This window comes from Rhodnius prolixus, unplaced genomic scaffold (assembly GCF_049639745.1).
Source record: "Rhodnius prolixus isolate KJV_2025 unplaced genomic scaffold, Rpr scaffold_2, whole genome shotgun sequence".
Lineage (NCBI taxonomy): Eukaryota > Metazoa > Arthropoda > Insecta > Hemiptera > Reduviidae > Rhodnius > Rhodnius prolixus.
The window spans coordinates 39,255,855-39,268,457 of record NW_027411592.1 but is presented as its reverse complement, the minus strand read 5'-3'; the positions used below and the strand labels follow the sequence as shown (position 1 = coordinate 39,268,457).

Sequence of the window (12,603 nt, the reverse complement as noted above, 5' to 3'; positions counted from 1 at the left end):
TGTCAGAAAAAATTGTTTTTAGTAAATTATGAGCTTTCGCCCCTGTCCACGTCACCTAATTGGTAGATGGACGTTAAATACCGCCTGAAAAAATAGGCGATTACATTACTTTTCTTATTATACAGTATATACTAACTAAATAAATACAACGTAATTAAGGATATTTTTAAATTAATTTATCCCTAGATGGATTACTCTGAAGGTTATATACATATATGTAAAACAAAATAAAGATATTTATATTTTTCAGATGGCAATTATTATTTAAATAAATAAATAAATAAAAATTATTATTAAAGTGCTTTACTAATTATTTGATAACAAAACGTCTTTGATAAGTACTCAATTAAAGACTACATTCAATTAAAGTTTGCAAATGAATTATAATTACAAGTATTGTTTATTTGTTATTAACTGCATAATTTGTGCTCATATATTCTGCAGTAAGACTAATTCAAGATTCAATTTATTTTAAATCCGTGATTCAGATTTCAGCAGCAATAGACCAACTCCTACTTTCCCTTTTCCATTTGAATGTGAGAGTGTGATGATTATTCAGAATAAAGCGCCTAAAAAGAAAAATCGCAATAATAATTTAGATTACAGTTAAAGTAAAGTGCCTTTTTATAACTAATGATGATATTACTCACCTTTTATTATTATATCAAAAAAATTATTATGAATAAAATGGCCAGCATAAGGGTCTGGGACACGTAATAAATTCTAAAAAATATTAATGAAAAGTTAATACAGTAAAATTAGGTTAATGATATCAATGAAATATTAATGAAATGTTGGTTACCTGCTGATTTGTGTACCTTTTGGCGTTTAATCAACCCTTATACTTAACATTTTAAACTGAAAGTTTTTGTTAAAGAGATTTTTGTACCTTTTGGATAGATTTATTTATAGTTTTATAGAGGGTTGCAAACAATACCATATTTACACAGCATAAACATTTATGAATATATCCTCCCTCTCCTGGCTCTGCGTATAGTTAGCCTTTACATCCTGAAACATAAGTAACTCCGACGGACCCCTCATCCTTTCTCACCTGGGCTTGGGACCGGCTTGGCGGACTTAGTCCGTCAGTTAGTTTAGTCTCACATTTAAAATAAAAGTACAAAAATATGTAAATAAATAATAATATAATTATTTTTAAACAAATCTTTCACAGTGTGGACAATTTTTTTTATTTAATATAATAAATTGTTTCTTTTGAATTAGTTGTGCAAATCTTACAACTGCATCAAACATAAAATTAAATTCAGTTCATAAATAAAAGTTTCCTTCATAATTTAGAAGAAACAACGATCGTAATATTTAAAAAGTTACAAGAAGTTGAGTGCAATTCAATTCCATTATGTAATTAAATTAACTGCTTATAGGGCTGGAACTGTGAAAGGTTCATTTAAAGATAAGTAAAACATCAAAACCATATAATTAAGAATATTGAATTATTAAGTGATGACCTTTTGGCCATTCGGTATAAGAAAACTAATTCAAATGATATATACAAACTTAAAACATGCAATTAAATAAAATACAGAAATTAACTTATAAATATCGTACGATAAGACATAGAATTTGTTTTATTCGCAAATATAAATGTAAATTACAATTGAATAAATTGCGTCATCTTTTTTTTATATTATTATTGTTTGAAATATATTTGGCCTGATTAAATACAATAAATTACAAAATGGGAAATGACATCGAAAATGAAGCAATAATTTCTTTCAAGGCGAGTGATTGACTTGAGACATGGAACCTAAGGTATAGAATCGTACCATCAACTATTCAAGTTATTAAATAAAAACTAAAAACAAAAAATGAACACAGTTATTAGATCTTAAGTGAAATAGTATAAAAACTTAGGTGGGCATAATAAATTTGTTGTCACTTACTATTGTGATAGTATGTGAGGACCAAACAGAGGTATTCATTGCGAAAAACATATTCTATGTAAACAATTTTTTTACTTCAAAAAACAGAAACATGCACAAATAAATTAATAATATCAAATAGAATATTTTCAGTCAGTCCAAATGTCATCTGCTGGCTCTCCAACGGCTAAAATTCGATATAAAAATATTTTAAGTTTTACTAAAAATATAGATTTTTTTTTAAGCACGTTACGTTATTGATTTTAAAAATAAAATATACGCGTCTTTTAAACCCGGATCAAATTTAAAATTATAATTAATAAAGTCGTCATTTAACAAATTCCACGAATTATTTGGACTTTTTACCGCGCAAACGTAGTGGCCAGAATTAAGGTCCGAACCGTAATGGTAAATCACGGACGAAAGTGTGAAATTAAAACCGTCAATATTAATTTTATTTTCATCGAAAGAGTGGATTTCATTTAAAACACGATTTCCTTGATAACGCTTTAGTATAACTATTAGATAATCCGATACCGAGTATAATTTACTACGAATATAAATTTTATTTTCTCCGCATTCTGAACAAGTTATATCCGATAATTTATAGTCGAATAACGAGTGAAAGGTAACCGGCTCGTTATTTTGGAGAACCCCGAATTCTAAAAAGTACATTAACTCAAGATTAATGGGAACGTCATCCCAATAACTATTGCAATTGAAACACTTTCGAACGAATTTTACTGTACAATCAAATAACCTGCAAGGAATGTTATTTTCTGTTTTTAAAGCGGATATTAGAAATATTAGAAATTCTTGCGCGTCTTGTTGAACATTCGCGTTAAAATTTACGTCACTACCGTGAGCAATTAATTCGCGGAGTCTTTTGGTATTAGGTTTTTTGGCACCTCGAGTTATTCCGGATGTTAAAATATTAAATAATTCGAAAGTTACACTCACTTTTTGGTAGTTATCGCGAGTTTTTGGATCCGGAAAAGTTATGTTTATATTATTGACGAGGTTATTCGTTAGGTTAAATTTAACGGTATGTATATTAATCAAACACTGTGCAACGACATTCGCGTAACATGAAACGCCGTCAGAATTCGGTAAGCCAAATATTTCCGTTTTAGAAAAAAGTTCGCGATTAACATTTGATTGGAGAAGGGATTCTTCTTTTGTTAAATTGATGGTGGGGGAAACGCAAATATTATTATTCGCTGTTTGCAAACATGGTGATCGGATCATTTTATTTAAACGACGGTATTCACTTATCGCGTCCATATCTACTTTTATTTTTGCCGAATCGAAATCAATTAAATACAAACCGTTTAAATTAGTGACCCGCGAGAGAGCTACATAGTGCATGCCCGGTGCAAACACTTCTTTTCCTAAACTTGTGAATAAACAATCCAAGGTTAAGCCTTGAGATTTGTGGATGGTTACCGCGTACGAAAGAGTCACCGGAAATTGTTTCCTATGCACGTAAATATTTTTTAACAACAGAAATCGCGCTTTTACCCTTTCTAAAGAAAAGGGTTTGTTATTCACGATAATGATTAAAGAATCTACGACGTTTCCTTTATAAACAAACCGTTCCACTACACCAATTGTTCCGTTTACAATTCCGTTAGCAATATCGATATTTCGTTTAATCATTATTTTCGCGCCAACAAATAAATTTATTGTTTTAGATAAATTAGCAGTGCGGGAGACGTCTTCCGAAATTTTATTAATTAAAAAGTTCAAATCTTTTATTTTTTTATTCGTGAGTTTAAAATTATAATCAATTTCATCGATACTATCTATTGTGACTATTTCTTTCGCGAATTTATCTGAATAAATTTTATTAAAAGTTGTGCACTGAGCTTTAGTCGCGAAGAGACATAACGGATTTCTACCGCAATCGAGTAATACTTTATAATTTTCAATTACATTATTTAAATCATTATTAGGCAAAACACGTGAGTTTAATAGTGCGATGTCTTCTGCGCAGACATTACCCGACCGAATATTGAGCAAAGTGTTTATAAAACCGCTTTTATCATTTTTCTGTCTTACGTTAATTTTTAATTCGTCGTATTCGAACATCGACCAAAGATCAGCAGAACCGATAGACCCGAGTTTGGATTTGCATTCGATGCGAGTTAACTTTTTAAAAACTTGATTACCTTTAACGGGCTGCAATTGTAACAAATCACCGAAAAGTAAAATATTAAAATTACCGAAAGGTTCATTATTTTTAGCAATTTCCGTCAACCGAAGATGAATATAAGCGAAAACGAGACTCGAAACTAAACTAATTTCATCTATTACCAATAATTTCATATCTTTAAGTACGTGTCTAATCGCCCGACAACTTTCAACGTTTAATTTATTATATTCGGCGGTTTGTTGGTGCTCAACCGGGAGCGATAAAAGCCGGTAAATGGTGACGCCATTAACATTATATGCAGCCAGGCCGGTCGGAGCCGTTATAGCCACTGAAACAGTGTCTTTCTTGGGCGGAAATGTATTGTTAATCCAAACTTTTAACGCTTTTAAGAGATACGATTTACCCGTACCGCCTACACCAGAGACGAATAATTTTATTTGACTATTGCATTTATTATTACTTTGGTCGATAAGAGTTTTAGTTATTTTATTAAAAATCCGGCTTTGATCTTCGTTTAAATTAAATTTACTATCGCGATCGTCAATACTAGTATACATCGCCGCGCAAACTTCCAACATCGCCACGTCTGCATCCTGCACTTCTCGGATAATATTATCCTCTTCTAAATTAATGAAATTCTCTTCTTTGAATTCCGCAATTTTACTCTGAAGTTCTTTGATTCCTTCTTCAATCATAATTAATTTATCATGATAAGTCATGGCCTGTTTTAATTCCGCGGAATAATGGTCAAACGCTTCTTGGTACGTCCGAAAACCTTTTAAAATATCCGATTCATTACGCCACGGTTTAAAAAGAAGTAAAAGGGAGTGATAATACTTATTGCGGTCTTGTTCTGTATTTAACGTTTTGTAAATGGGGTGTTGAATCACGTAAGGTTTGCCGCGCTTTCTTAAAATAACATTATTTTTTAATTTTATTCGGTTTTCGGCTTCTAATTGATCGCGGGAAAGATCGTGATAACGACAGAAATCGTACAAGTTTAAAGTTTCTAGATTGTCGGGTCGATTCGGATAATAGTCGTTCAGCCATGACTTCAAATATATATCCGTGGAATTAGCCGGCATATTTTTTAGTTCATTATAAGGTTTTAGACATAGTTTTCTATTTTCGCGAAACGTGGTGCTGATATATCGCATATCTTCCGATTTACCGTACAAATGATGCCCGAGTAACCGGTCTATTGTTTCGTATAACCCGATCTGCCGATGCGTTAATTTTTTTAATCCTAAACTCCACAACGCTTTTTTATTCGATTCTTTACATATATCAGCCCATAGATCTTCTAATTCCGTTTTTTCATTTTTAGAAATGTAACTGGTTACGTAAATAACTAATCTCAAATCTCCGTCTTTAACAAATTGCACGTCAACGTTAAACCCGCCGGAAGCTAATAGAAGGACAGGGTTGTAGTCGTTAATGCGAACCTCACTTCTCTGTCTGGGCAAGTCATAAACACGTTTCGGACCGAAACCTTTAACTCTAGACGCGATTGTAGAAATAATGTCATTAATTATCAATTCGTCAGTAACTTTACGCGGAAATCCAAACCGACATTTAGTATACATTTTTTGTTTTACGCGATATTTTCGTTGGCAATACGAGTTACACTTATGCATTTGATATTTCCGGACAAACGAGTGCAAGACAGGTGACTCTAAAGGATCCGGTAACCGAGCACAAATATAAGTGTTAATAAAATCGGCAACCTTTCTAAAGCAATCGTTATTAATTTCCGGACTATCCCGAATCCACAATAACATGTGGTAATGCGGCGCCCCCCTTTCTTGATATTCTACGCGCCAAAAATAATGCTCCACGTAACCTAATACCGGATTTATTTTATCGTTTATTAAAAACTTGAACATATTTCGGATGAGGCGGTGATAATATCTACACACGCTAGTCGGATCTAACGCACATAACTCCCCGGCGGACATTTTCTCCACGTTAGGAACATCATTATTAATTTTAACAATATATTGCAATAATTCGGAATGATCATATTCTGCACATGACAAAGTTACAAAAAAAGTCGGCGCCCCAAAATCGCGTGTCATGGCATTGAGTTCTTGGCGACGACGTTGCCAATACTCCTTAGTACCCCGTAACGAACTAAATAGATTGATTAAATGCTGTTCCAACTGTTCATCGTTTACGGTAACTTTAGTTAAAATATCATTCACCGTGTACGGTTTGTACGCGCGAACGTTTAACAAGTGTGCTATGGCCCCGCCAAGGTATTTAAATTCTCTGTCATTTAGCAAATGAAATAAATAACAAGGATCACGCCGAAATCGCCCGTCTTTATTTAATATCCGTGTTTTACGATACTCAGCGTCCGACAGAGGAACATTTCTATTTACATCAAATTTTCCGAACCTGCCTTTAGGAAATAGATGCGGGAATGTTAAATAATCTAAATTTTTATCAAAAACCGACACGTACTCTCCCTTCATTTGCTGCATTTGATACGATTCGATTTCGCTCGATTCAACCGCGCTCATATTTATCGGATGAAGGGAGTGAAAAGTATAAAATCCGGTTTTATAAAAAGTTGCACTATCTACTTTTTTTATGGATGCCCCGGATACATCCTTAAAAGTATATTTATTACCTATATTTTCGTTAATATTCGGTAACAATTTTACATTTAGATTAACGTTCGCGTATAACGGGTTAATTTCTTTTAAAGCGGCAATCGCTTTGTAAATTTTATTCGCGCTCACTAAATCTCGCCATATGACTCGGTTTTGTGTAGGTACGCCATTAACCAGTACAACCACTTCATGATTTTGGGGCAGTTCGTTCGGTAGCAAGTCCACGTTTTTCTGCAAAGGGAGGGGTAAATAAGTGACGCGACCCTTTAACCCTTTAAGTTTTTCACTGACCGCAATTTTCCCTTTTTTCGGCTGGAGACGAACTACACATTGGAACGATTTAACTAATTGGGTCAGCATTGTTTCGAAAATATTCAGCTTACCAACTTCTTCTGGCACTAGATCTACCTCTAAACAGTTATATGCGGCGCGTCCGGGAATACAATTTTGATTTAATTTTTGTGCACAGTATGTACAAATTTTAATATTATCCGAATGAACTTTATCATAATTTTTATTAATATAAATAATTATAGTTTGCCACGATTTATTATCTTTATTTTGAAATTTAATAAAATCTTTTAAATCCTCGTCATAAAATAAGATGTTGCAACATGCGCAAAAATTTTCCGGAAAAGAAGTTACTTTACTTTTTAACGAAGACAAGTTTTTCTTATATTTAGTCAAAATGTTTATTTCATTAGTGTCGCAACTAGTGGAAGGTACATATTTTTTAAATTTATTGGTGTCGATTTTAAGTGTTCTGAGAAACTTTTTTAAATCATTAACGGACCGTAAAATAGATTCGACATTATTCGCTTTATTTATACACGATGTTACACGATTTATTTTGAAAGACAGATTACGCATAGTGTAAATCTGTCTTTTTAAGTTCCTAAACGCGGTGTAATGTACCGATAATTCAGAAAGAATTTGCAAAAGTGTACTGCATTTAAATATACTGTTGTGTGAAGCGCAGTGTACGGTGTGTCCTTTTTTATTAAGATGTCTGTACCTACATGTGTTCGCAAGCTTTTTGATTGACATTTCATTCACATTGCTTTTTACTAATTCAACTAATTTATTTAAAATCGTGCTCATACTTTGGTCTGAAAATTTACAAGTGATACCGCAAGGCCATTCCACAATATTATTATCTTTAGTAATGTACTTTTTAAAATTGTGCCTATTCACGAAAACGGTGTGATTATCAGTGAGCAATATATGTCCGGGAGGAACCACGCTGTAGGAACTTTCGTAGAAATAAGGTTCAGAATGTGTCGTGTGTTTTTGTTTACCTCCGAATACTTTTACGATATTTTTAGACGTTAGTGTTTTAATTTTATTTACTTCGAACTTATTAACGGCCTCATCGACAACGGCTTTTAATTTATTATTTAGATACCTAAAGTAGGATCGGGCAATTCCGGTTAAATGTTTAGAATGTTTTATCAGGTAATAAGTCATTGTGCGATTAATTTTATTCCTTACACGGCGGTGTTTATTGAACTGACGATTCCGTTTTAAAGATAAACACAATTTATTTATTAGCGCGCATTCATCTCGAAATGTACAAATCTTTTTTCGAGTTTGAATCCGTTTCTTTAATAAAGATGCGAATGACGCCGAGGGTTTATTTACGTTTTGGCGAGTCAAAAAGTACCGAATATTTCTTTTTAAATTTATTACAGCGCGATTCTTTTCATTATACCTTTCTTGTCTTAAGTCAATTTCGTTTCTTTTTTTTTCATTGTACTTTCTTTGTGTTTCAGTTTTCTTTTCACTGTTTGTTCTGTCTTTTTGTTTCTGCTTCCTTGCTATGCCAACTTTATGGGCAACATTATACACTCTTTGCTGGTTTATTTTTTTATCTATATGCTCTCTATCATATTTCCTCTGTTTCTTCTGTATTTTCTCTCTATTAGTTAAATCATACTCTCTCTGCTTCTTCAGTATTTTCTCTCTATGAGATAAATCATACTCTTTCTGTTTCTTTTTTTTATCTTCTGTATGAACAAAATCATATTTCCTCTGTTTCTTCTGTATTTTCTCTCTATTAGTTAGATCATACTCTCTCTGTTTCCTTGCTATTGTTTCTTTGTGTTCCAAATTGTACACTTCCTGTTTTTCTTTTATTTCTATTTTTTTTCTTAAGTTATATTGTCGCTGTTTAGTTACTATTCCCTCGCGATTTTTAACGTAGTACCGCTGTTGCTTAGTTGCGGCGGGGGTCACAATAGTGTATAAACTACAGTTTTCGAGCTCAGCAGTGCTGTCAATTGTCTGTCTAATACCCGATACTAATTTTTTAATTGTTTGCTTTTTTTTCCGGTGTTTAGAAGGCATATCTATAATATAATTTAAAATCTTTAGTATTTAGAAATAAATAACTAATACTTAATATAAATACTTAACGTAATGTTTCCTTCGACTCTGGAAAAAAAAAATTTAGGTTCGAAAAATGAAGTAAATTTTGTTTTTTGCAATGAAACATAAAACTTTAAAGAGTAATTTTTTTAAATTGGAAATATTTTAATTTGATGTATTAACAAAAAAGAACTTTTAGAACAATAACTGATTATTGAGCAAGGGCGGAAATTTAGTTTATAGTTATCCAAATTCATTAATGTGCTATGGTATTATAAGATAGATTTGCAATTTACCAAAATAAATAAAAAAAAACTTAGAGGAGAATAAAAATAAAATCAATGAAAAACGAAGAAATTCTTCACTAATGCAGCAGAGTAGAGACTTCCGGTTTAGGGATTGTATTGTCTGTGGGCTTTGTCGAACCTGATTGAAATTAGTATCAGTTTAATCACTGATACGAGTATCAGCTTAATACGATTTTCGTTTTGAGATATTTTGACAACACATACAATGCTACATATACAGTATGTGCGCATATATACATTTCCGGTGGAAAGATGAAACGGAAAATTTTTACAAGGGCGCAATACTTGTCTAAGAGGAAGTGAAAAAGTAAAAAAATGTTTTATTTATTTTTTAAACAGGCACTTCCGGTTAAACAATTCTCTTCAAACTAAGAATTTAAGCGGAATATTGAATTCATTTGTTAGGACTTAAGTGGTACCTCCGATCACTAGAATGAAATGATTGTACTTTAGCCTGCCTACCTTCCTTCCTCCACCAGAATCGTTTGAAATTGAATTTTATCGGAAAAATGTTTCAAATAAAAGTAATAGACGTAAATATATGCAAACTATGTGCCGAGAAAATTACAGTAGAAAATTGTTTAGAGAAAATCTTGAAGAAGTGAAAACTGTTCATTAACATGATAATTTGGGTTACAAGTTTATTATCAGACAAAAGTAATGAAGCAAGTTGGTCTTAAAAGCGGGGAGATACGTTCAAAAAATGGATAAAAAAATAAAAATAAATTAGAGTATCTACATCACAACAAGAAGGTTTAAACTTTTAAATTTTTAAACTTTATTTTTCCGATCGAGCAACGAAAGTACTCTAAGCAATATTATTAACTTTTTGATAAAGGAAGTGAATTTTAACAATCAGTCAGAACTAGGATCACTTTTCATCTAGACAGACATCAGCAGTTAAGTACAATTAATCGGACTAAAATCAACCGCCAAATAAGAGTAATTTCTGAATTAAAATGTATTTAACTAAATTATTACAAAAAATGTACTTACCAAATTGAGAAGGATGTATGAAGTCTTCAATAAATAGTTTAATAGCTAATAAAATAGAAAAAATAACAAGCACTTCTTCTACGGATGTCAAAAGACGTTTGAATTAGATTAAATAATTATTTCCACTTTATAGTGCATTCAAAAGATAAAGGAGGGGGAAATCACGCCACTAAGTTAAGTTTAAATAAGTTTAAAGTTTATTAAATTAAAACCATATCATGTTTATTGTTTACTATTCAGGTGGAAAGAGTAAAGTCTAATGGCATTTATATTATCAAGTTAGGGATTAGTCATAGATATTATTTCTGAATGTTTTTATGTAGACATTATTCATAGTTTATTAAATTATAGAAAACATTATTATTATTGACTCTTTCTCATCGCAACAAATACAAATTAATATTACAAACAGTTTTAACTGATGAAGTTCTCTTATCGCAACTTTTGGAACAAGATTTTCTCAGAAATTATAATTTCTATGAACAAAATCTGGTAACAACACTCTCACGACTTCCTCTTAATATTATTCTTTAAATTATACTTACAAATATTCTACAAACTTGGGACGTTTGTTATATTTAATTCTAATAAGTTTAGAAATTTAGGATTAATCGGATTTCCTGTATAAGTTTCCCAAAAATTCCTGACAAACTGAAAAATCTCGTCATTAAAGTGATACTTCCGGTATACCGATTTTGACTAAAACTTTATCTCATCTAAGCTAAGACATTTAACGTTCTGCGATTTCTGGTATTTGATAATCACACACACTGAAACAGAGAGAGATAGAGGGAGAATTTTTTCAGGCCGCTCGTTACACTTTCATTATCTAAGCGAGGCTTAATCTACCGTGCAATAAAATGTCCATGTTTGAAGAAAGTAACACGCGGAAGTCTTTTCTGAGAAAATGTGCTCCCTTCATACACCCACAGCCAGACCATTTGATAATTTGAAACGATTGCAATACTTCCCCTTAATAGGTGTAAGAGCACACCTTCGCTTTACTGTTAAGCAGGGGAGCCCTAACCCCTTCATCCTCCCAAATTTTATCAATATCGGGCTGATTTACAGAGTTATCAGTAACAATAATATTGGAAGGGGCCTTACATACATTGGACGAACTCCCGTCCCAAATATGCGCAGCGTCAAGGCCTCTAAAATGCAAATCTACATAAAATTTTGAATAATATGACACTTCATTCACGAAAATCGGTTATTGCGAAGATGATTTGAAAAGATTGCAAAACTTCCCCTTATTAGGTGTAAGAACAGAACGTCGCTTTAATTTTAGATAGAGGAGCCCTATCCCTTTCACCCTACCAAATTTTATCAAAAACGTGCCAATATTTACAGAGTTATTAGTAAAACTAGTTATAGAGGGGGCCTTACATACATGGGGCTAACTCCTCTCCCATTTGAGGTACAGCATCGAGACCCCCAAAAGGCACATCTACATAAAATTCCGAATCGAATGACACCTCATTCATGAAAATCGGTTTGCGCGTTTAGGCGCTACGTTGTTTACAAAAAAGGTAACAACAACAAGAAGAAGAAGAAGAACAACAAGAACAAGAACAACAACAATTTTTGAAAAAGCCGTTTTTGCTCATTTTCAGCAACTTTTTTCTCAAAACCTATTAGATCTGGGTTGTTGCAAAAAATTACAGTCATAAAGGAGGATTTGCCCTTTATTTTAAAGAAAATTTGGGAATTTTATCTTTTATAGAAAAAGAGAAAAAAATTGTCAAAGTTGGGTGTTTTTCAACGTTACGCTTTTTCGTGCAGTTTTTGACCATCAACCCTTATACAACTGTCCTACCGGACAGTTTTAATTATTAATACGAGCTAGTCGCCTCCTTCTATTTAATTTGGTAGTTGGACGTAAAGCCCGCCTGAAAAAATAGGCATTACTCTTTTATTTGTGAGTTGAGGCGATAGTGTAGGAAAAGATTAATCAAGATCTACCGGTCGAGTAGTTGTATTAATTTTCATAATTTCTTATAGGTATGGTCACTTCTTAGGACTCACAGTTCATAGTGCAAGGCTAACCTTTGGCTAGCGGCGAAGATAGCCAAAAGGTGTATTAGGGTGCAGGTTGGCTTCTCGCACTAGCCCTTTATTTTATTTTTTAATAAAAAAGATAATGTAAGAAATTTATATAAACTTATGTTATCTAACCACCCTAGATCGATCCACCTTCTACAAGAGTAGTAAGAGTTGAATCCAGCCTAAAAAAAAATAGCTTTATTATACTTTAGTTGACGGTGTAAAGA

General features: G+C 32.4%; 1 protein-coding gene and 2 long non-coding RNA genes across 4 annotated transcripts in view; 1 reads left to right on the top strand and 2 right to left on the bottom strand.

The window, feature by feature from the left end:
* Window positions 1–12,603, top strand: part of LOC141449612 (catalase-like) — a 44,651-nt gene that overhangs the window by 28,036 nt on the left and 4,012 nt on the right. The window lies entirely within an intron of this gene.
* Window positions 454–1,068, bottom strand: LOC141449621 (uncharacterized). Its single transcript, XR_012455622.1, has 2 exons — window positions 651–1,068; window positions 454–569 (listed from the first exon to the last, which is right to left on the bottom strand). It is a non-coding gene; the product is annotated as an uncharacterized lncRNA (long non-coding RNA).
* LOC141449620 (uncharacterized) lies at window positions 7,087–12,164 on the bottom strand. Its single transcript, XR_012455621.1, has 2 exons — window positions 10,331–12,164; window positions 7,087–9,092 (listed from the first exon to the last, which is right to left on the bottom strand). It is a non-coding gene; the product is annotated as an uncharacterized lncRNA (long non-coding RNA).